The sequence below is a fragment of the Artemia franciscana genome, unplaced genomic scaffold (genome assembly GCF_032884065.1).
Source record: "Artemia franciscana unplaced genomic scaffold, ASM3288406v1 Scaffold_1124, whole genome shotgun sequence".
Classification (NCBI taxonomy): domain Eukaryota; kingdom Metazoa; phylum Arthropoda; class Branchiopoda; order Anostraca; family Artemiidae; genus Artemia; species Artemia franciscana.
In genome coordinates, this window is record NW_027062746.1 from 98,258 (window position 1) to 125,078 (window position 26,821).

The 26,821-nt window shown below is 33.1% G+C and overlaps 1 long non-coding RNA gene across 1 annotated transcript; it reads right to left on the minus strand.

Moving 5' to 3' along the window:
• Window positions 1-997: 997 nt before the first annotated feature.
• LOC136042338 (uncharacterized) lies at window positions 998-26,603 on the minus strand. The gene is made up of 6 exons (XR_010621258.1): window positions 26,539-26,603; window positions 18,409-18,619; window positions 13,994-14,149; window positions 10,756-10,958; window positions 6,996-7,149; window positions 998-6,004 (listed from the first exon to the last, which is right to left on the minus strand). It is a non-coding gene; the product is annotated as an uncharacterized LOC136042338 (long non-coding RNA).
• Window positions 26,604-26,821: the final 218 nt, after the last annotated feature.

Consider the following 26,821-nt stretch of genomic DNA (forward strand, 5'->3'; position numbering starts at 1 on the left):
AAGGAGAATTTCCAAATTATAGTATGGGCAAGTTTGTTATGCTCTGTTTCACGAATAGAGATTAGGCTACAACTTTCAAGGATTTTTTTGGATTTACAGGAGGGGGGGGGGTGCATTTAAATTATATGTTGGGGGCAAATAAATTCCTGATTCCTACAAAAGACTATACGCTATGATTTTGTTTTCTTCTTTAAACGTATACAGGGCTGCCACAGATTTGGCAGCACGAGAATAGGGACTTAGAAACTTTTAGAACCGAAAAAGGGACTTTTTGGGACCTACGTTCGTTACTACACAACCTATAATACAGATGTACTGTAAGCTTTGCCTTTTGATAGCTAGGATCAGAGGCCAGGGATACTAAAAAAATAGATCACTTGGACTTTCATCACATCCCAGAAGGGTTATAGAGCAGATTTTTCCTTCCGCAATACTTTCCAATCTTTCTTTCCATTTTTAATTTGGATTCTGTATTTTTATTTCAGATATATACGTAAAAAAAATATAAAAGTAAAAAAAAACAGAAACTGGATGAAACACATTTCTCACTTTTCTGACTGTTTCATAAGACTAGTTATGAGCAGCTGCTTTGGAAAATATTCCTTGAAAAAAGAAATATATTCGGTGATTGAAAAAAGAAAACTCGTAATCTGAAAATTATACCAGTCACAATAGTTATATTAACAGCTTTCTATTTAAAAAAAAACACCTGATTTTCCATACTCAACTGAATGTGTACCGGGCTTAAATCCTCTAGTCATTTTTGTTCTACTCATAAAAAAGCCACAAAATGCATATAAAAAAATTGACGCCTTTTGTAAAGCTTTTTTTGTACCCCCCGCCCCTCCCCGACCAAAAACCCAGGACACGACCTTGGTGCCAATCAACATAAACACAGGTAAATTAACGTATGGTATAAAAGATTTCCTACCTGCAACACACGAAGTTCTTGCAGAATGTCTCTCTATCAATCTCACATTCTATTCATAAAATCCACTTTATTATTCTATTCATAAATCACAAAAAATACAAATATTCAGCTAAACTAAAGCATATAATAATCATTTTCGTGTAAGCAAAATATAATACTATGTGTATAATATATGTGAATATATATATAAAGCACAAACGTAATTACAATAGAAAATGGTATACTTCAATTTCAACTCGAACCTCCCGGAAAGTTAAAGAGTACACTCACAAATACACGAAACTTTTTTTTTCTAGCTTTAACTTCTCAATTATAATATTTGGCTGAATTCGCAAGGTAAATTAGAAAGTTTGAACTGGATACAAACAATGACAAAACAAAAGTAAACTATAGTAAAAGACCTGAGAATAGAGACATTATGAAATATCCTAGTTAACTGATATTCCAGTTCAGTAATGCTTAGAAATTGAAATTCAAAAATTTCCTCACAATTACCAGTGATTGTGTAGTTGCAGAGCCGTTCAAAGGGGCAAGGACCAGGGCAGCTACCTTTGACACTGTGGCTGGGAGAAGGGGCGCGGAGACAAGGGGGTTGCCTACATTGATAAAATTCTTCACTTTGATTCGGCTTATTTTACTTACATTTGATTTGGCAGTGGGGAGGGCACTGTAATTGATTTGTACCCGGAACCCCACCGTCCCTATGAATGATTATGTGTAGTTGACAATAAATTTAATTTGGAATAAATAAATTTGTATTATCAAAATTGATTCCTCAGTCAAAAATCTATTTTTCTTTCGTATATTTAATCATACAAGGATATATCAATTGTTGGATAAAAACTGATGATTGGTGAGGTAAAAGTGATGGCAGTAATGAACAGGAATGGGACAAACAAGAAATTAGATAACTATTTTCGAAATTAATATTAAAGCATCCAGAAGAGAATACCACAGAAAGAGTAAAAACAAAGTTCTATCTACACAAAATATGAAAGATCTAGAACCATTATCATAGCGAAAACTTTTTATAAATGATATATAAGAAAAGATTATACGTATAGAGATTCAGAGGACTTGAACTTGGAATATCTTTAATTTCCAAGCAAGGTATTGGGTTTTCTCCGAAGAGAGTAAATAGACATCACTTTCTTTTGTTTTCGCTGAACTCTTTCCTTGGAAACTACATCCTTTGGAAAAGTCCACCGGTTTCATCATACTTGCATAAAAAAGCAAAAAAAAAGACAAAATACTAATATGACAAAACCAAACGAAAATTCTTCAACTATTACCAACTTGCAAGTATCTTTCACACTTCAGAGAGACTTGTCTCAAAAGTCAAGAAAAAAGACAATTTTAACAGTGATAAAGGACCCCCCCCATGTACACCTAATTCCAAACTGAACCGAACTCAGATTTGTAAAATTACGGGTAAAAAGAAGCTGGTTTACTAAAAGCTCAATTAAACGGCAAATTTAGAGAAAAAAGATGGACAATTACTTAAAATGATTTTTAATTACACAATCTTAGAACCTTAAAACATGATAAAGGATTTTTCTTGCAACGGCCCACTTGGCTAGTTTCTTTACCAGACTCCCCTTCTCCACACCAAAAACCTTGCATGTTAGTTCCCCAACGATGTACAACTATTATAATTGAAAACTTCTTTCTTGTACACAATTTGGTTCTAAGTAATTAAAATAAGAAGAAAAGAAGTTCAGCCGAGAATGTTTGGACGGAAAAGTTGAAAAAAGACACATAGAAGTAACTTCGACAAACCTTAATGTAACATTAGACTACTAAGGAGTATAATCAATTTCAACCATTTTTATTCTAATTTGTTTAGCGGTATGTTGAATCAAAGATAGTATCAATAAAGGTGAGGTAAAAAAAACACGAAAGGAAAAAAGTAAAAATTCAGTAGGCAAAGTAAGAATGACACCCATAAACCTCCTTTTCAAAAGTCAAAATTACTCGTTAATGAAGCTAATACACCTCATTTCTACACGGAACTGCAAACATAACATGAATTAATATACAATGTTTACAACATGCGTTATCATTTAATAAATAAGTCTATTCACACAGGTAATACAATTACCTATACATACAATTTTTTGTATGCATACAATTCTGTATAACTTTTTTATTTGGTTCAATAGAAGAATAGGAATAAAAAAGGACTTAGTAAGTAAAAAAGATTGGTAGAGAATCAGCAGAAGTTTACCCTGGTCCACGGTCAATTCAAATGAGCATAGAATTGAAATGTGTTCAAAATTATTCTTGACTTAAAACTAGCTTTAACTTATAAACTTTGTCTCGTTATTTCCAATTTTCTGAGTGAAATCACAGGAGACAGAAGAGATGGACAAAAAAAAAAAAACAGAGAAAAAGAAAAGAAAAAAAAATAAATTAGAACATTGTACAGCCTAAAACAATCTCTCGAGTTCTTTGCTAAAAGCCATTAGCATAAGTAATTCTTCCAAGTCTCGTATATTTTCAGATTTACTATGATGCTTCTTGGCTGCTACTTAAACGCTCATAGAAACGAATTGAAGAATACTTGAAACAAGTGCAAAACTGAAATATTTCTAATTGAAAACGTGTTATCTGAGTGAGCCATGTCGATGAATACTTTGTGTCTAATGTAACATTAAGCATAGTTTCATTTTAATATTTAAGTTTTTGCGCTAAATCCATTTATTTTTTCTTATCCATGAAGAGTTATCACTTTCGATCATTCAATCTACCCAAATGAAAGAACCTAATTTATTCTTATATCTCAAAAGCGTTTTTGAATATGCTATGTAATAGGAATGCAACCAATTGAACGGAAAGAGTGAGTATTTTTTTTTCATAGTGTAAATTGATGGAATTTCCCCTAATAAATTCATTTAAAATGGAAGATTATCCTTAATTATAATTAATTGGCAATTTCATTTTCATTAATGATTAACAGATGGTAAATTAAATTTCATCAATTACACAGCCTATTGAGATACACAAGGTCTTTTCAATAATCATATATTTCTAGCTTGAATCATTTTAATGTTAAACTGAATTATAAGAAAAATTAGTTTAACAGAGAGAATTACGCGACACAGCAGAATCGTTTCTACTTTTTCTGCCGCAGGAGAGAAGAATTAAGTCCTGATAAAATGTTCATTCGATACAATAAATCGTCATTCGAATTAAGAGAGTATTGTTATCTATAATAAAAACAATTATTGTGTAGTTGCAATATTTTTAGTTCTTTTTTTTTCAAATAGAACCCTGACAATATATATGAAAAAGTACTATTGTTATAGCAATTTTTCTTGTATAAACACAGTGTAGTTAAAAAAGAGATCATACTTTTCACACGAAAATACTTTTAAACCAGGGTATTTTTTAGCATTTTCATTTCTGGATTTTCGGAAAACATCCAATGGTGTTAGAGCATAAAAATACCTTCTTCTAAAAGAAAAGAAACACATCTTAGAGACAAAAAACGTACAAAGTAACTGAAATTAACGTTTTAAGTATCTTTGTTTAGATGATTTGTCTCACAATTTTAATCAGCCGGGAAAACATATTGAGCAGAAGATTGTGTTAATCTAATGACTAAATTCATCTTCCAAATCGTTTATATTACAATATAGAGTACTTAATTTTTTTTTTTTTTTTTACTCTTAGCTTATGCCAGCTACAGTAATTCTGTAAAAGTGGAATATTATCTCTCTCCCTTATAATTCTGTAAAAAATGATCATTCCTTCGTCAACAGGAAAAAAAAAATGACAAATTAAAATAGGGCTGATTTAAGTAAACATTTAAGAATATTTTAAAGTACCCTCCAGAATTTTATTTTCTCATGGAGGGTGAGAGTACTGATGTACAGAAGGATATAAACCGAAAATACTTGACATAACCAAAAATAGAGCGTACTAAGTCACATTTTCCAAATTTTGCAGAAGCATATTTTATTCGCAACATACCTCAAGACATGGCCCACAAAACTCAGGGATAGATTGAGCTGCCAAGTATTTAAGCCTTTGCAAAGAGAATGGGGGAGGGGTCTGACTCATGTTTTCTTCTCCAAAACATCAATATTTTTGTACAATTTATCCGCTGGATGTTTTATAAAATCTACTATTTTTTTTTCTTCACACCCACGAGTCCCTTCTGAAGAAAAATTACAGTAGGTATGCCTGTTTTTTACATTTACATAAATCTCGTGATATACATTATAAAACTAAAATATGTCTTTGTTTAAAAAAAAAACAATAGAATGAAAAGAGGATTTAATCGAAATTTTCAAACTGGAATTTTGTTTTATCTTAAGCCTGAGCTGATTCGATAAATCAATATGTCAGGACAATGTCCATTTAAGAACGGGTTGTTTCAATTCTTTTTTAAGTTGTTTCAATTCTGTTCGATTTAGTCCAATTCCATTAAGCTGTTTCAAGTTATTGTCAGCCATTTGAAGTTTTCAAATATTTGGCTATGAAATTATGAAAAGCACTTCCAAATAAATTACAGTGACTTGTCAAAAGGTGAAAGATAAGCTAATGACTCAAGTAAGCAATGCCTAAATCCCCAAAAATATGGTATTTCCTGGTCACTACCCCCCCCTCCCTCCTTCAAAAAAATCATTTAAGTTGTACTGAATTTTATCCGCCAGACTATCAAAAACAACAAAAAGAAAACTATCAGTTTGATATCTCTATGTTTCAAAGCATAAACTGTACATTGTTACTCTGAATAGAGAGAGTGGGAGAGTAGAGCAGAAAGGAGGGAAAAAAGCTGGAAGAGAATAAATTAGTTACAAATAAATTATAGATGCATTACTTATTCGTTTCTCTACTATACACGACCACTTTCACTTACTGTAGATATGGTCAACTTGACTTTGAAAACAAAGTCATTTATAGTTCAGCTATTTAGCACCTTTTAGACACTAGATATCTGATTCTACGTTTCCACTGCGATAAAACACTCCACTTCTGTCAATTAATTCTCTCACGTTTGGAGGGTGGAGGGCCAGTACTTTTGTCAGGTGAACTATAGTCATACGGCGTGAAACACGAGGACGACTGAAAAAAGAAAGTTAGGGTTTGCTTTACGTTATAGAATGAAGAGATACACTAAAAATCATATCAAATTGTCAGCAACGTGAATTATAATCCTTTAAGGAAAATAACTGAAGTAAATATTATCCTTAAAGGATTAGCATTAATTGTGGTTCCAAGATGACCCTTCGGAAAGACTTGAAGACTGTTCGGCTTCTCAAACATAATATTACCACCGAAAATAGGACCCAAATAAACTGGAATGATAGACATGAATAAAAATACAAAAAGTTCAAAGTAAATGTTCCATTCTCAGGTTACAGAAATCAGTCTCCACGGTTTCTGTTGGAAAAGGAAAATAGGTTTGGCAATAGCTAAGAAACGTATGTAATAACGAATATTTTATTATGTGAATTTCACGACTCAGGCTTTCCGTTGTAAGTCTATATGTTTACCATTTCAACTTTGAATTTCACCCATGGCCTTAAAAATTTAGGAAAACTCCTAATGTAGCCCTCTCCAACCTTTGGCTTTAGCCAGCTTGTGACAATATCCTGGAGGCTCATGTTATTACCAAACCCAAATCATCGGTCTCAACCACTCTGATGTAGCTCAAAAAAAGAAAAAGAAAAAGACTCACTAAAAAATAACTTAAAAATACAACCAAAGCAAAAGTCGTTGTTATCAAAAACGACATGCCCATTTGAGTTACTTCCCAACAAAGAACTTCACTTAACGAAACAAACATCTTTCACGTGTGTGCTATAAATTGTTTCTTTATTTATACATATCACATGAAACACAAGTATTTTTTGCTACTTTAAACTGGACAAATAGCACGGAAAGGCTCATGCTAACAATTCATATTGAAAAAAGAAAAAGAAAAAAAAAATCTACATTACATGGACTCATGTCTTTCTATACGGGTTTACGTCTTTTTAAGCCAAGCACAGAAGCATCGACATACGAATTTTATCGGTGTGTTCGATACCTTTAAATCCCATTTCCCACTTACCTTTCCCATAATGGCGACGGTGGTTTCATTTCTTTCATGAGCTACTTTGTGTTCGACAAGAAAGTACATATATTCGTCAAACAAAAGTCTGATGAGGTGAAAGGAACCAAAGCTCGCTGCACTTCGGAGCGTTAAATCCGTTATTACCATTGAACTGTAAGCAAACAGTTCTCAATATTATCTTTGAAAGTTGAGCAGCGAGAAAAATATAACATCATTATAACTAATCACAATTACTTGTTAATTAACATTCAATGATTATAATTATGCGATTTGAAAATCCTTTATGCGAAGTTCCTGGGATGGGCAATGTCCTGGGTTTTAGAATTTCCATATTTTCAGGATAATACGGATAAGGATCATGGTTTAGCATATTATGTAAAAGACTAAAAATTAGTCCAGGCATTATGTGGCATACTTAAAAAGTAATATAGAGCTAAACTGTTGGATGCATATTAGCAATTAGAAAACCATAGCATATGTGCTGTCGGCAGTCTATAGCTGGGCCAAGATTGGTTCTAACCATCTAATATACAATATGCAATAGGATAATATCAGGGACATAATTTTAAGGTTTGGAGTTCGCCATAATTGAGTGCAATTCTTTTTTTCAAAATCCATCTCCAAACAGGGTGGTTTTCATGTAAAAAGAGAAACATTTTTTTTCTTGTGGGGGTTATAATATACCCTTCCCCCATTGTCGTGATCCCAATCAATTATCGTATTAACAAAGAAGGATAAAAATTTGCTAATTCAGCGTCAAAAACATAATTATATGAAATCATGTAATTTATATCAATAAAGACCAGCTCAACAACAAACCAGAACAAGTAAAGTAAAATTGCTTAATAAAACGGTAAGTAAAAAAGATAATGCCATCTAAATTTGCATCACACATTTTACATGAATATTTTCCTAAATGGACTTAGTTCAACGTTACATGACTTAATATTACCTAATTTAATATTAACTTAATCTAAACTACATAATTAAGAATAGAATGACTTGAAAACCTTGGTGTGAAATTTAATATTACAATCTTTGGTCATAAGCTGTATTCATGTTTACTTTGATAACCTCTGGCATGCAGGAAAAACCTGAACCGAAACAACTCATGAACTACACAATATGAATAATTTAAACATAATTAAAAGGAGAATAAATATCAAAAGTTCCTTGACACCGGTCAACAGCACAAGGACCTGCCGAGCAGGGAGGGCATTACAGGGAGCCGACTCCAGTCTTCAAGGATTTTCATCGCATTTGCTGGAGATAGGAGCTCATTGACAGTCTAACGAAGCAATACCATCCCCTGATAATTTTATCGCAGTAATGTGGACTAGTCCCCAACACAACCAGGTAATTATCTTTTCAGTAATGATAATTGCAAAGAATTGCAATAAAAAGGACGAATCGCGTAAATAAATATTTACGATAGACGAAATATTTTAGACAGACGATTTGACTTTGTTTCAGGGAACCTAAAAGTTCCCTAACCTGTAAGCGTTGATATGCACCTTATGGGCTTTTACAAAGAACATTACTTTAATAGAACTGATGATTGCGGAAGAAAAACTAAGATAAAAGTATCAAAATTAATAATAAATCACAATAAATCAAAATATAATAAATAATAATACTGTATCAATAAATCAATAATAAGTCAAAATAAATCAAAATATTTTTTTTTAAATATCTGGCATTATGATCGAAACATCGCAAAACAAAGAAGTAAGAGGACAACAAAACGAGAATCAGGCAAATTATCCACAGGGTAAAAACAAAAGAAAAAACAATAAAGTAAACCTTGCTTTAAAACAAAGATACTTAAACATTAGTTTTGCTAATTTCCTTTTGGTACAACACAGAGCACTTATACATTTTATTACTTCCGTTTCCAATTGGAAAAGCTTTTCTAGCTTGAAAGCTTATATTTTATATGTTTTTTGTTTTAGCTAGTTCTCGGGGCCCCTCAGGAAACTGTTTTCCCATTGGAACCAGTAGATTTTGAGAAACCTATTTCATAATTCAGTAATCTAGAGACAAGATAATGGGACTCGAGAAATTAGAAATATTAGAAATTAAACATAAACAGGAATTAAATATTCTATAAGACAAGATTATCAGCTTCTACAATCGATAAACACTAACCAAATGTTATTTATTCTCTTTTTCTATTGTCCGATAAGAAGACTGAACATGTTATTCTTTGTCCGTGCAACCTTTCCTAGTCCTAAGCATACATAATTTAAAAGTAACTATCAAAAATGAAAATTGGAATTCCAATTTAGAATTTATTTTACCACTAGATACTACAAAATGAGTTGATACACATCTAAAACCCTAAAAGGTGTTCCATGTTATGATATACGATAAAAAAAAAAGGTATATTTGCTACAATATGCTATACAGTACTAGATTTACGAGGCATAGAAGACCGGTAACGAGTGGACTGAAAATGTAATTTATAATTTCAAAGGAAACACCGGAGAAATTTTCTAACATACCCCATATTGGAACTATACCTCAAAATGCTGAAATTAGAAAGGTTTTTATTTTAAAGTAGCACTCCAAGACATTATTCCCCCATCTTTCAGCAACTCAAACCGCATGACAAAGACCACTTCATTAAGCAACTACTGCTCACTGAAACCTTGCCACCTTGACGCTGAAAACCAGGAGGACGGCTAAAGAATTGATGGACGCTAGTCAGCAGACATTTGGAGCCAGCTGGTGGTTTCGGCAAATTCGGAAACAACAGGTTAAAATTACCAAAGTCATGGCACAAGACCGGTCATTATTGGAGACTCCCATTCAAAAGCTATGTTCAGACACCGGATGAGAAGAAAACGTCTAGTTCGGGCGCAACTAAGTACAAGAAGACCGGATGTGAGGAGATAATGCCACGAAGCGTGAAACTATTTTTTTTTAAGTTTTGCTTCTTTTTCTCTAGCATTTTAGAGAATCTAGGACCCCCCCCCCCAGATATGCCTCTAGATTTTCATGTAGATCGAATATATTCTTCCGTGTTTCTTTTCTGGCTTTTTAGTGCAACTTTCAGCATAAAACCTTCCACTTTTCGACGACCAGTCCCTTTTATTTGAAACAGTGACTACGTACACATCCTGAACTCTGTTTTTTTAATATTAGAGGCTTCAATATTCATAGGAAAATTACTTCTTCAAGCTAGTACCCCGGACCAAAACCAAGGACCTTCTGAACCACCCCAAATCTTGCCGTATTTTGGTCGAAGAATTTTGCGATAATATCGTTCTTTCAGACTAGCACCCTGAAGCTGTACTGATCGAATAGGAACACTGATTACATACCAAAAGGAAGTCACGTTGTTCAGCTATACATTGTAATTATTAAGTTTTTTTTTACAAGGTTGAAGTAAGAAGCTTGAAAACGTTTTACTTATTTTTTTACTGTTGCACTATAAATTTTATGAAAAAAATTAAATATTCTGTTGGTTGGGGCGCGGTGATATTATGTACTAGAAATATATGTGGGCCTACTCTTTCAAATCAATTATCTAAGTAGTTTAGTCAGAAAAATAACAAAACAGCATTTATAACAGCAAATGCAGTTGGGTTTTATCTAGATTTGTTTGAAAGAAACAGGAAACAAGCATAGAAACATCATTAAGACATTTTAAAATTGCTGGACCATTTCACTGACTAACCAAAAGCCAGGTCCGTAACATTTCTTTTAATTAGAAACGTAAAATACTGCAAAAATTATTCGACAAGAGACAAACCTGTAAAAAGACCAATGTAAAATAAATTGTCTCGCAGCCTTTTGGAAATCTGGCTTCCCAACATGATTTTCAAGGACTCGATTGACAACTCCATCTAGCCAAGAGGCCCATTGTTCTAATGTTACCTGATTTTGAAGAGTAAGTTTGAAATCAGTCTCCAGTGAATTGACTAGCGTAGGACTGCACTAACACACCCAGGATGCCTAAAATGGAATATAGTGCTATAGAACAGTGATAGTAGGCGATGTTGCCAAATAAACGTTTTAGCCCTTAATTAACCTATTCAGAATCATAAGAATAAAAAACTTGCATCTGAATCCCAAAGCGCAATTCCTTAATTTCAAGGCCATGGAAAATAAGGGGTCCAATTTTAGACCAAAATGTGCACAAGCTGAAAAAAAAATCTTGGTGTAGCTTCTTTACCAGGGTGAAAACAGTTACTTAAATAGTTACTCCCCTCATCGGACTTTTTTTTCTCTGCAAATTTTAACTCTTATTCTTATGCTACATGTATCTACTGATCGTATACAAGGGGCACATCTAAAGGGTTTGGGCTAAGACACTGAAACCCATCCATTCTAAAAGACTTGTGTTACAAAAAGTGTCCTAGGTAGTACAGGAAATCGGGTATGTTCCTAATTATAACATCTTAATGAGGTTCTTTGCAAAAATGATTCCAAAATTGCAAATTTCAAATGGAAAGATCGGATGCTTTTGTGCATTTGTTTTTTTTTGCAATTGAAAGCTAAGAAAACTAAGCGAATCCCCCTTCCTTTTAATAATATTGTGACTCTCAGGCCTTTGGTCCCAGATGAGCAAATCATTCGTCTGCAATTAAAGAACTGAATATAGCATTTAAAAAAAAGTTTTGTATTAATAGCTTGCATCACCATAGTTTCTTTAATCATTAAAAGCTACTTGAATTTGATTACTTCTCTTGTACGAAAAAAGATTTGTCTTTTAACCCAAGATGTAGTCTTATGCATTTCTAAGAAAAGTCTAGGGGCACTCTTTTCCTGATTTTCTCATGGAAAACATAAGATTTCGCTTAAGGTGGCTTAGGATGTCAAAGAGAAGGCTATAACTTCCAAAACTTGGCTGGATACAGCCTAGCTCGTGGCAACAAACTAATCCAAATGATTTTTTTTTACCGCTTGTACTATGCATCCAAATTCCATAGCTTTCTTCCCATTACCTTCAATATTTCTCATAGGGTATAACTTTCCACATATATTTGACAAATATAAGATTCAAGTGCTGGTCTATATTAATCACTAATTTAGGAAAACAGTCTTCCTTTTCTTCTTCTGTCTTTTTTTTTTTTTTTTTTTTTATGTGTTTGTGCTGTTGCAGTGGTGATTTCTCTTTTCATGATATAACAAATTTCAAACACCAGCATGCAACGCATTGATAAAAGACCTCAATGTAATTTCATGGCAATTTCTGCAGTTAAAATATTTGATTTAACTAACGTTTTATACTTTAAAGCATTAATTTTAATTTCTTTTTATCACTGATATTTACTCAAATAAATCAAATAAAAGATACAGATATTGAAGGTCTATATAAAATATAGACCTTATACTGTATAGGCCATTAGAATTCATAGTAAAATAAAGCATAACTGAAAAGGAGAACAAATATTTCAAGCCCCCGTCCCTGATAGCAAAATATATCCTAAGCACTTTAAAACCACGGCATTTCTTGATTTATACAATAAAAAAAATTTAAAATAAACCATTTAATAAGGTTATTTTTATATTTGACAGAAAACCTGATTGTCGTCGTTATGCCATTAACTTCATTAACCTTTCTGAAGCGTAGAAAAATTAACATATCAAAGCAGCGTGTAAAGAATGTGACCCTTTACTTATACTCCCCTCCCCCCAGACAAGACTTTTGCAAGAGTAACCTAGGGTTTTTTTCAGACAAACCAGATTGTAAATTTATAATCTGGATTACAAAATAGGCTGCTCTTGCTGGAAGCAAGACTGTGGATTTAGGCGGATTGTGGATTTTGGATTGGGAGTTTATGAGTTATGCTGTTCTATTGTACACAATCTGGCCAATCCAGTTCAATAAAAGTTTTTGCTCCAAGAATAATTCTGAATCTTGTTTGAAGAGTTTGGTTTGTCAGTGGAAAAGGCCTATAGTAAACAAATGCAAATATCACATTTTGTGGCTTTAATATCACAACTTATCAATCTGCAAGAATCATACTAATTATATATTGTTTTTTCCTGTTCATTTGAGACAAGTTGTCAACTCCATTAGCACCAAAACCTTTAAACACAAATTTCAGAGGAGGGGCTACGGGGTCAAAATCACCCCAAAACAGGTTGTCTGAGGGACAGAACGAGTATAAGATAACCTGGAAGAAGCGAGAATCAATATTGGAATTCTATTAAATTCAAGCTAATGAGCATTATCCCTGTCTAAAAAAAAAAAAACTGCCAACAATGCCAAATCAACTTATTATAAGTTGCTTTTTATACGGCTGTGTCGTCGCTTCTTCAGCAACCTTCTTATTAATATTATATGTCAACGTCAAAGTAAACAAAAACTCTTGTTAGAAAAATTCAAATAAAAACAAAAAATAAAACATTACAAAATAAGACAACAGAAATTTGAAGAAAGTAAATATTCAGTTCTTACTCACTATAATCTAGACTCAAAAATGTTTTGTCTAGAACACCTGAGTATATTTAGCAGTTACGGTAGAAGCAGGTAAGTCATTCGAAAGACCACAAACCCTTACAAAGAAGTAGTGTTTGCCAATTTGTTTCGTTAAATCTAAGCTGAATTAATTTGCACGAGTGTTGTTATGTTCGTTCACAAGAATATCTATTGATAGTTCACTCCAGCATTGTCTGTTTTCGGCACAACAAGCGGGTATTGATTAGGTTAATTCGGTCGAAGTGGAACTGCTGGGTAAATACAATTTTTTATACAAAAAGGCCTTCTTTTTACGAATCCAAAAGAAGATAAATCAGGATAACTTTGCGCAAAATCTATTTGGATAGATCTATAAATTCTTGTTTTCTATTAAGAATTTTTTCTATTGTTACAGTTGTAAGTTATAGGAGCTGTTAGAAGTGACCAAGATCCGTACCATCAACTAAAGGCGTTCATTCAGAGGCGACCTATTCACCCTCAGAAGAGTCTGGTGGAATCCTTTGTACTCTTATCTTCTAGAACAATCCCCCCTTTTAAAAATCTAAAAAAAAAAAATACGAACTTGTTCTTGGATATTGTGAAAATCAACCCGATTGAGGTCCGAAAGCATTTGGTTAATCTGGGATTCATTGTGAAGGACGGCACGAGCTGCCTGGGCCAAATGGTTTAATGATGTGTACGGTCGCAGAGTTTGGGACAAAGCATTGACAGCAGCAACCTACGAAACAAAAGACAGCTTGACAAATAATATTTAAAGCAGAAAAGGAAAACAGTAAAAAGATCATTCGAATATATAATTTCGAATATATCAACAGCCTTAACTTGAAATATTCAAAGAAAGTTTCAAAGAAATATTCAGAGAAAGTTAGAAAGTTTCAACAAGACACAAAACAAAACTTTCAAAACTAGTTACTATTTTTAGAAAACCTCTCGCACCCTATTTCATACTCCATGCTCCGTCTGAAAGGGTTGTAGTCTCTCTAAGGCGCAATAGAGGCATTCATGTCAGAAAACAATGCGAACACCTAATATGACTGAACAAATTTTAAAAGAGCATAACCATATAGCTTCATTTGTTTTCTGCCTTGTCTTCGGCAGACGCAAACTTTGTGTTTTTATTTATATAAAATAAACATTATGATCAACTATTTAAAAAAAAATTATTAACAGGGAAACTATTAAGTCTATATTATCAATGCAATAAGATACATAGATGTGATATAACTGTAAAACTGTGATATAATATCTGATGCTATCGAACTTCCTCATCAGGAAGTTCATATAAGTTCATCATATATCTATATATATAAAAATAAGTTGTTTGTGGGTTATATCTGTCTGTCGAGTGACGTCGTGTTTGTCCGCATATGACGTCTGAATTATTTCACACTAATACAAAAGAAGAAAAAAAACTAAAAAAGGTAAAAACTACAAAAAAAACTAAAAAGAAAAAAAAACTAAAAAAACTAAAAAACTAAAAAAAACTAGAAAAAGGTAAAAAACTAAAAAAAAACTGAAAAACTAAAAAAAGGCAAAACCTACAAAAAAAAACAAAAAAACTTAAAAAGCTAAAGAAAAAGGTAAAAACCAATAAAAAAAACTAAAAAGAAAAAAAGAGAAAAAAAAACTAAAAATTTTTTTCATCATATAATATGACGTCCGAATTATTTCATCCTATACCAATTCAAAAACGAATGTATTCAAGCCGATGTAGCTGAGCTGATAAGGCGTTATGTTCCAGGTTCTAGGTTCAAGAGGTTCCAGGCTCGAACTTTGGCTTTAGCATTAATATAAAAGAAGCAAAAATCTAAAGAAGGTAAAAACTACAAAAAAACTAAAAAGAAAAAAAAAATAAAAAATCTAAAAAAGCTTAAAAACTAAAAAAAAACTAAAAAAAGGTAAAAAACTAAAAAAAAAAAACTAAAAAAAGGAAAATTCCATAAAATAAACTAGACCGGGACACAGGGAGTATAAATGACGACCAGGACATAAGTAAAAAAAACTGAAAAAACTAAAAAAAAGGTAAAAACTACAAAAAAACTAAAAAGAAAAAAACAACTAAATGCTAATAAAAAAAACAAAAAAAATCTAAAAATCTAAATAAACTAAAAAAGAAAAAAAAGAAAAAAGGAAAAAAATTAAGGAGAAAAACAAAATTAAAAAACGAATGTATATACAGACCGGGACACCGGGATACAAATGACGACCGGGACACAGGGAATATAAATGACGACCGGGACACAGGGTAACAACTACAACGGGGACGCGGGGGGGCACAGGGGGATATAAATGACGACCGGGACACAAGGAATATAAATGGAGCCCGGGACACACAAAGAGAAATCACAGACTGGGACACCGGGACACAAATGACGAGCGGGACACAGGGAATATAAATGACGACCGGGACACAGGGACAAAACTACAAAGGGGACGCCACGGGGCACAGGGGGATATATAAATGACGATGGCGACACAGGGAATGGTCGATTAGCAATCACCATCAACAAAGCTCAAGGGCAATCATTAGAATCATGAGGTATAGATCTGAATACGGATTGTTTTCCCATGGACCATTATATGTTGCATGTTTAAGAGTCGGTAAACCTGACAATCTATTTATATGCACAGACAATGGGACAGCAAAGAATGTTGTATATTCGCAAGTTTTACGTAGTTAAAAACACACACACATATATATATATATATATATATATATATATATATATATATATATATATATATATATATATATATATATATATATATATATATATATATATATATATATACATATATATATATATATATATATATATATATATATATATATATATATATATATATATATATATATATATATATATATATATATATATACATATATATATATATATATATATATATATATATATATATATATATATATGTATATATATATATGTATATATATATATATATATATATATATATATATATATATATATATATATATATATATATATATATATATATATATATATTCACAGGTGGGACATAGGGACACAACTACAATGGCGCGTAACTAATATGGCGCGTAACGACTTACGCGCGCGGGGGGGCTTGGGGGGGCGCAAAGCGCCCCCACCAATCCTTCCCGCGCGCGTAAGTCGTTACGCGCCATATTAGTTACACGCCATTGTAGTTGTGTCCCTGTTGGTGTAATTTCTCTTTGATTGTCCCGGTTGTCATTTATATTCCCTGTGTCCCGGTGTCTCGGTCGTCATTTCTGTCCCGGTCTGTAGTTTCTATTCGAACAATCCTTGTGTCCCGGTCGTCATTTATATATCCCGCCTGTGCCCCCGGCGTCCCCGTTGTAGCTGTGTCCTTATGTCCCGGTTGTCATTTATATTCCCTGTGTCCCGGTCGTGATTTGTGTCCGGGTGTCCCAGTCTGTAATTTCTCTTTGAGGTTCCCGGTCGTCATTTATATTCCCTGTGTCCCGGTCGTAATTTGTGTCCCGGTATGTAATTTCATCAGTTGACAAACATGACGTCAGTCGACAGACAACTTCATGACGCATACAGCTCAATCCTTATAATGACGTCAGTCGACAAAGATGACGTCAGTCGACACACAAACATGACGTAACTCGACATACACACACACACAGACAACTTATTTATATATATATATATATATGTATATATATATATATACATATTATATATATATATATATATATATATATATATATATATATATATATATATATATATATATATATAATTTTTGTCAGTTTTAAGCTTCAACTTCGCTCTTTACTTCCTTCAGATAAACTTTTTTTTAATTAATACATTTCTATAATGACTATCAATCGTGCTTTATACAATTCAATATTGGCAGACAATATTAGTTTCTTTACCTTTCACCAAGACAATTTTGGTTTTCCAATAAAATACCAAAAATCTTATTGGTTGCTTGAAATGGAAGTTTACGAAATAACAAAAATTGACCAAAGTTCGTGAAAATACATTATCTTTTTTCAGTAAAAAGTGTAGGTCGAATCTCACAAACAAAACTGCTATAATCTTATTTCTCTGATGGTGCAAACGGATAATATGCATAGTAGACTCAGAGTTTAAGCCCGCTGCACACGACGCTAAACAAATCTGATTTTTCAGCAAGCTGAAATATAAGAAACATTTTGCTATAGAAGAAGAGTAACCTGAAATTTCTTTGTGTATAAGTTTTAAAGTATTTTAGAATTCTTTGATTTTTACACTACATCCTTATAAACCCCTAAAAAATAGATCTTTAAAGTGCCATCGAAATCTCTCTTTATGAGCCCTGGTTGTCACGAACCTTTTGGCGCACGACACTAAAAAAGAATCTGCTTTTTTAGCAAGCTTCCCAGTGTGCAAGGTACTTGAAAGTTTTTCAACTTTTAGACACCTTTACTTTTTAACAGCCGCCTTTTCTTACAGACAAGTATAATTCTGGAATAAAATATTTTGCTACGGAAAAAAAGTACGATACTGCATTATTCATTTTTTTTTAAGTCAAAGCTTAATAAACTGTTTCTCAAAGCCCAAGAAAAAACACTGAAGTAATATTTTCTTGTTTTTTTTTTCCTATGGCAAAAGGGTTTCAGTGCTCAGATTTATGTAGGCTATCATCAAACTTCTTTCTTTTTGAGTAGAGAAATAAGAAACTTAATGGAATACCATCACAGACCTCATCAAGATCCTTTCTTACTGATAAAAGGAATAAAAGCTAAATTTATTACGTGAATATTTGTTATTAGTGATCGCATGTAATTAATGAACATTAGATCTTTATCTTTCACGTTTTGCATCTAGGCTAGAGAACTAAAGTCCCAGTGCAAAAAAATAATATTAGATAATAATGGCTTAAGATCAAAAAAGTAAATTTTTAGCAATCTGACTAGCAGAAGACAGGCATAAAAAGATAAAGATTTGAAGATAAATAGGGTACCTGAGGAGATTCTGAACTAGAATTACTATGGTTCTCATGCATCAGACTATCATGGTTGGACCGTGACCCAGGACTAGAAGCACCTCTGGACTTCTTTTGACCATTTTGGCCATGGTTACTCCTTGGCGAATCTGAGGGATCATCAGGTACACCATGCAATGACGATGTTGGTTTCAAACGTATACCATAGTAATGGTATTTCGAGTTGCCTCTGAAAAAATAGAAACCGAAATTGAATGCGTGGAAATGAAAAAAATATGTGACGCATAGAAGGAGAAAATAGCCATACATTATATGAAGTTATGATACAGATAAAATAGATTTAAAATACTTACCTATTTAATAAAAGAAATTAATAACTAAAATTTAAACTAAGATAGAAATTAAGATTTAATAAAGAACCTTTAAGAGACTCTAGAACGTTAATAAAGATATTTAAGCTGATGTAGGTAAAATAGACAGAAGGGAAAAACTAGAATAAATAAACGAGGAAACATTTCCAGCTGGTAATCAGCTGAAAAACAAAACAAAGCCCCCCCCCCAGCAAAAACATCCAATCACATCAATAGCAAAAACACATTGAAAAAGTATACCGAATGCAGAAAAATTGGTTCAACATTCGTTCGAGTGTCTATTTATTCAATGCACTTAGAAGAGGTAGTCTCTTGAAAAAGGTTTTTAACCATGTCAAATATTTCGATTACTTTCTGATTTTCAAGGCTGAAAATTTCTTCCCTTGTTCATTTGTTCTACATTTTCTTCTTATGTGTCTCATATTTGCATCACAGTCTCACATAATGCTTTATTATTTTCTTTTTACAGTGTGCCAATCATTAAGTTTTAACAATTCATTAAATTATATTTCTATTTTATCAATTTCTCTCATTAAAAAGGCAAAGAATTTCTAATTATTGATAAATAAAATCACCTTCTTTACGGTATCTTATTTTGTTGTTTCAAGAAACTTGCCCCTCCTCCTCGAAATAATTTTCCTCCCCTAACATCATAAAGTAATTGTCCCGAAGACATAGCGTGATACCCCAACACGACGGAGTGATTTAAACATTCAACAAGTAATACATTTTACAAACAATACATTAATCTCATTTAATTCGGATATAATATCGACAGAACAATTAATTCAGTTACCGAAACATCATATAGGAAACTTTAATGTCTCATTCAAAACAATTGCTCATACCTGCGCAATTTTTATAAACTCCACCATCTGCAAGTGGCATATAACATAAAAACGAAACTCTTGGTGCCATTTGTAAAGTGGCAGGATTAGCGAGCCATCAGAAAATCGTAGAGATTTTTAGTAGCTCATTTAAAAGATAATGCTCATACCTACGTACCTTATATAAATTCTACCATCTGCAAGTGCCATGTGGCACTAAAAATTACACTTTTGGCGCCATGTCACAAGTGGAAAAACTGAAGCTAGTAAGCTATTAAAACTTCGTAGGGAGATGTTTAATGGCTTATTTAAAAAACTATAGCCTATATCTAAATGTTTTTTTTTTGTTTTTTTTTTATCAATTCTACCATCTGTAAGGGCCATATGGCACAATAAATGGCACTTTTGCTGCCACTTCTCAAGTGGGATAGCTTGGAAGTGTAAAACGGAACCATTGCAATATTTATGATCCAAAACCCTTAACTGAAGGTTTGCAATCACCCCTCCCGTATCTCTCAGCTCCCTTAGGAAGTTTCGTAAATTGTCTGCTCATCAGTAGGCTACCGTGACATTAGGAGGGCTAGCAGAATATAACACTATTGTAGATGTTTAAATGCTCATTTAAACGCTAAATCTATGTGCGCTTCATGAATTCTACCAGCTGTAAGCGCCATCATGGTTGCAACAGTAGCTGCAACTTAGTTAAAGGCGAACCATGGCCTTGAAAAAAGCCTTAAAAGTTGAAAAACTCGTTTTGAGAAAAAGTACCTAATGTCACAACACTGCCACCTGACACTGATTTAGGAATGGCAACTATTATTTCGGTTAATGTTAAGAGTAAAAGTTTACAGAATTTTTTTTATAGGATTTCAAAGTCTGAAATCCTCAAAAATGACGTCAGATTGTGAGGGGATGTGCACTAATGGAGTCACTATGGTTGAAAGCCATGTGTATGAGAATTACAATCCTCCACCTTGAACAGCAAGGGGTACACTTTTGCGCATGGGTAGCCATTGATGTGCCTCCTTTTCTTCTTTTTTTTCTTTTTCTACCAGGGCCAGCGAATTACAAAAATATCATATATAGACACTTAATGGCTCGTGTAAGAGCTATCGCTCCTATCTCGTTTTTTTTCCATAAATTCCACCACCTGGAAGTACCACATGGCACTAAAAGTGGTACTTTTGGTGCCATTTCTCAAGTGGAAAAGCTGGGGCATAAAAAAGTCACATTGGTTTAAGTCTAGGCTTTAAGGTAGATGTGGCAGCAATTCCCACCGAAATTCTCTCCGACCTTCTTTTTTCGCGCGTGAACAATGTGTTGAGGAGTAATGAAAGAGAATTTCCTAAAATCTTTTACATTGTCGACTCCTGTAATAAATCTTTAACCTTATAAAAAGTCCACAAGTATTCCACAATTCCTTCACAGTCGTAGAAAACGGTTGCCATTACCTTGTTGACAGAAATTTCGCGTAGTTTTGTATTAACTTTCGCACTATCACATTTAGTGGTACTAGGAAGGCAATTAGAACCAAGGAGTCACAATTGAACTATGTGGACAATGAATATGCAAAGTTATGTTGGTATCAGATGGCCAATTAAAAATAATCGAAACTTCTATGTTTCATAATCAGGTTATACGATATAATTTAACGAAAATTTATGAGAGATACTGAAATACTGTTTGGGTTTCTGAAGAGAAAATGAGAATTTCTGTCAATAGTCAAAGTTGTTTGATTTACATGAAGTTATCTTCAAGGCTAGGACGTTTTAATAAGATTAAATACATTTTTTTTCAACTGGAAGTAAGGAGCAACATTAAAACATGAGCGAAATTATTCTTCATATGAGGGGGACTGTTCCTTCCCCGAGAATAACTTCAAATAAAAAAACAATCACGGCACTGTTGCTTCTACATTAAATTTAAATTAAAAACGGGCCTGGATTAATGGAAAAAAGTTTCTCTAAGGGAAGTACAGAGCGAATTGAAACTTAAACGACGGAAAATTAGTCCTTTGCAGTCTATCTTGTATTTGTCAATAAAATTAGCGCAAATAAACCGACTGATGATATTTCCCTATGTATGTATGATTATAGAAAACTAGTGCTTTATTGAAACCACAAAAGACAAATATAAAAAAGAAGAATATTGATTTAGGAGTCAAAAGTGAGAAATTAGCATGACAAAAAAAACTTATCTATATGGCTTTTCATAGTCTTACAACAGCTGTAATATCAGTAACTTTCAGTATACAATCGAAATTATCTTAAAACCATAAGCATAAAAATAAATATTATTTTAGTAACAGCAAAGTAATTGAACGGCATATAAGAGAAATAATGGATTGAGTCATTAGGTAACATTTTGGTCACATTTTGGATCTCAAACCCCTTAATAAATTTAAATGTCCTAAATCGCTTTGTTTGAGGATTTTTCTCTCTTTGCACATCCTACCTTCGAATACGCTTGTCCTGTTTGGCATCCTGACATCTCCAATGAATTGTTGGACAGAATAGAGGCAGTTCAAAAAAGGTACCTAAGAATTATCTGCAATGAGGGTAAAGTGCCTTATATTTCCATTCTTCAGAGAGCAAATCTAATCACCCTTAAGGAAAGGAGAGCACTTCCTTGCGTTTTGCCCACAATGCCTTCCACTATCCTCGTACTACTTCTCTTTTCCCTATTTACTCCCCCAAAGTCCCCCCCCCCCGTTCTGTTTCAAGAAAAATTCCCGTTCTTGTCCCAATAAGAGTTTCCACTGAAAGATATTGAAGAACGTTCATCCCTCGCATAGTTGAAACTTTAAATCAATATCCCCCCCCCCTTTCTTACTTTACTTTTATCTTAGAGTTTTAGTCTTTATTTTGCAATTGTGAACTTTGTAATTTTCGCTAGCTAGACTTTTGTTTAAATTTGTTTTCCCTGTTTTAACTTTACGAGTTTTTATTGTTTGAATTTTTATTGATTGTAATTTTATGATTTTGTACTGACACTAAAATGTGAATTCGGCCCTTTTGGACTTGTGATAGCCGCTTTGTTGAGATAAATCTTATCTTATCTTACAAGCTATAATATCAATTTTAAACAATGCAATCTTAAATTGTAAGAAATACACTTAAGTATTTCTAATAATCTGTTTCTCGAAATGACGATCAAACAAACAATAATATCGAATATAATAATACAATAATATAATAATAATATAATAATATTACAAACAACTCTCGAAATCCGGTTATTTCTCTCTATACAAATAAAAATTTCAAGTTAGGATACCAATTATAAAGCTAGTCTGTAGTCCTAATACTATCAAGATGGCTTCATTTCGGATTTGAGTTTCAACTTCACTCTTTAATTCTCTCAGAAAAGCTTTCTCGTTTTATATGATTTTATGTATTGACTTACTTTTTGTGTCAGATTATGTTGTATGAAACAAAAGTTAGTGACGAAGAAAAAGTACTTAAAAACACAAAAGAGCCAGTTAAATGATGCTTATTAGCAGGATAATGTTCTAAAGCACCGAATCTATCACAAATGAGCAATCGAACTTGTTTTGCTAGACTTAAGCTGTAAGATTCCTGCTGTTGTTGTAAAAAAGAAGATGCATGGGTCTTGCTTTCTACATCACGAAAAATATAAATAAATTTAATGTAAAAGCAACACTGTCATAATCTTTTTTGTGGGGGGCAGCCCCCTCAGAGTAATATACGGAATAATTTTTGTTCGACTTAAATAATGTCACTTCTTACTTCTGGTGGAAAAAAATATATTGTGGCTTTAGAATAATGCCAGGAAATTCCCCTCCTCAAATTTTACTATAAAAACTTAGCAAAATTTTTCCTGGAAAGTTCCACCACAAATTTTTCTTCCCATGAAAAATGCTTCACAAGGAAAGTCCCCTTTCCCTTCAAAAATATCCGCATAATACATCCGTGTATGATATCCGTATATGAAAGATCCTGGCATTACTAAACAACTCAATTATGACTTAACGTAAAGTAAATGAATGTATATGTTTATCTTTCTGCGTTTAGATAAATTACCAAATTTAGCTAATTCATTATAATTCATTATTATAGCTCTTTCTGTATCAATAATAGTATCTTTGATAAAAGGTTCATTTGATAGGCGCTGACATTGCTCTTGGGTATTATTAGCATCTTCAATCTACATTCTTCTTTTGCATACATCAATGCAGTACCACAGTATGACGTCATTTTAGTTTTCAAGCCATTTCACATTGCGTAATCATCATATCAGTGCATCATTTCTTATAAAAACGTCATTGCTGGGCAAAAAACATGACGTCATTTTCGAAATAAATAAAACACGACTCGTGCAATTTTTAGTTAGTTGAAAAAAAGTGAATAAACATGACCATTCTTAGTAAAACTCTCGTCGCTGGTACTTTCATAACATGTGCTGGTATATCGATTTCGTGGGCCCTAAGAAAATATACAACATTCATAAGAGATTCAAAAGAACATAGGAACTCTCCTTGTCATAAGAAAAATGCAGAAAATAGTGACGTTGCACCGGCCGTAGAAGAAAACACGATAATCACTTTCCCCGAGCAGCCAAATCTTACAAAAGCTGGTACAGAAGAACAAATGGTACCAGAAAAGCAATTAGAAGAAAAAACAATTGAAGACATTAAAATAGAAGAGTCCAGTGTGGTGCCCATTCAAGATATTACTGTTCCATTGCCTTTACCAGGAAATGAAGAAATGTTTGAAGTGGCTGGAGTATCTTGTAGCCCAGTGTTAGACTCAGAACTTCTGTCTAATCCAGTTATGCCCGTCGATCCCATTGTTGAACCTCTGCCAGGTAAAGCAGGATTCTCAGGAGATGAAGCCCCAAAATCTTTATTTCCTGCTGTCAATAGTCGTCCAAAACATACGGGAGTGAATGAAAGCCGATTAAAAAGAAATATACTGGACTTAACCCTATTAGACAGAAGAAGAGATAAAATAACCCAGATTGAACTCCAAAGGGTCTGTGTAAATAAAATTAAAAAATATTTAGAAGAAGGATATATGCCCTTCTTCTCAGACGGTTCAAACTCCGTGATAAGAGTTAAAGGTGAGCCAGGCAAAGCAGTATCCTCAGGATTTGCGGTGGTAGTTCCGCATTTAGGCCTTATAAAAGGTAAAAAAATTCTGCCAACAAACTCGTCTGATTACTGTGAGCTCCTGGGTCTGGAATTTATCCTGGAACAACTTCTTGCTTCTAAAGCGAAAATGGACAAGAAAAAAGTCCTGATTGCTACTGATAGTTTGTATTGTTTATATGCTCTTCGTCGGTCCAACAAAAAGACGCAACAAGGAAAAAGGGGAGAAGAATACGTTAACAAAGTAAAAAAAGTAAGAGAAGTGATTCGTCAAGTATCAAATGTAGTTTTGGATTTAAAAATACTTTGGATTCCTGGTCATCTGGGCATAATGGACCAAGAGATGGCAGATAAAGGGGCTAATTTTGCCCGAATATGCGGTGATTTTTTGGTTCATTGCCCGAGTTTTTTTGATTTGCAAAAATGAATTTTCTGCAAAAAAAACTGCTGTATACTGAAGTGCCTTCGTATTACACGTGGAATACTAAAAATACGAACAGACATTATTGTAATTACAAAGAAGTAAAAGTAGTAATATGGTACCCTCTCACCAAAACATCAGCGATATTCCGTCAAAGCATAGGTCCTGTACTAACAGGGAAACTATTAAATTCAATGCAGAGCTGTGTCGTTTACTAGGCTATTTTTTTTACTATTTTTGACTATTTTTTTTATTAGACTATTATTTTCTCAAGGAGTACAAACTATCAAGCCCACCCCGAAACCATGTTTCTAATCGCCATTCTAATTAAGCAAGTTCATTAAAAGTTTACTTCAGTACCACTATGTGGCCAGGCAGGCAGGATTTCCCTTTCAAAGATACAATTAGGAACTTATGATAGAGAAGAGACCCTAAACCATCTCAGAACGTCAAAAGAGCTCCAGCTTTTTATACCCAGTCTATCCTCATGTAAAATTAAGCTTAAAATATGATTTTAACTGCCAAGCAGTACTGGGGTAAAAGACGAAAAATTCATCTTTTATAAATATTAACATTTTACGATTTTATGAAGATACAATTAAATTTACACAGTTAAATTTAGTATTCTTACACGTAAAGATAAATTGAAAGTGGAAAGATTCTGGATGCCATCTTGATAAATAGTTCATCTTGAATCCTGAAAATTCTAGTCTTTTGATCTAGGACCTAATCCTAGATCTTAGGATCTAGAGTACCGCCTCACCATTCACAAAGAAGTAAAAGTAGTAATATGGTACCCTCTCACCAAAACATCAGCGATATTCCGTCAAAGCATAGGTCCTGTACTAACAGGGAAACTATTAAATTCAATGCAGAGCTGTGTCGTTTACTATTCTATTATTTTTTTGAGGGGATACAACTCTTTAATTTCACCCAGAAGCCTTGTTTGCAGTCCCCATTTTAGTCACGCAAGCTCATGAAAAGTGCACTTCAGCATCAATATGAGGACAGACAGGCAAGCTTTGCCTTTCAAGGATGGAGGTAGGAATTTATGACAGAATGTATGACTCTAGACCATAACACAACATCAAAAGAGCTCCAGTCTTTTAAACCTTCCTACCTATCCTCACGCAAAATTGAGCTTAAAATATGATTTGCAAAAAAACTGACGTGATAGGAGTATTTGAATACTATTTTCAACAAATAAGATTCTATTACAAACATTAAAAAGTATTAAGCAGTTTTTGATCATAACCCTCTATTACTGATACATGGGAAATTGCTAGAAGGGGGCAATAAAAGTCAACATAACATCTCATGCTCATTCATTCACAAAAGGCAGTGTGAAACGTGATTTTATGCTTTATGAAATAATTTTACTTATGAAAGAGAATATTTAAATTTTATCTGATAACTTACAATGAGGTTTTCTACAGCCGATGCAGCTTCATCCGCGTTGATATTTCCATAATCTTGGAATATTGAAACTACAACCGATTTGACATCATTCACCATGTAAAAGCTTCCACATACATAAATATGACCGCCTTGACTATCCAACAATTCATAAGTACGACAGGTGTTGGCATGTAGCATCATCTCATGTTGTACAGATTCCTGGAAAAAAAAATATAATTAAATCCAAACATGGTTCCATCTACATTCAATTTGACGTTAAGTGAAAAACAGCACAAAAACGAAA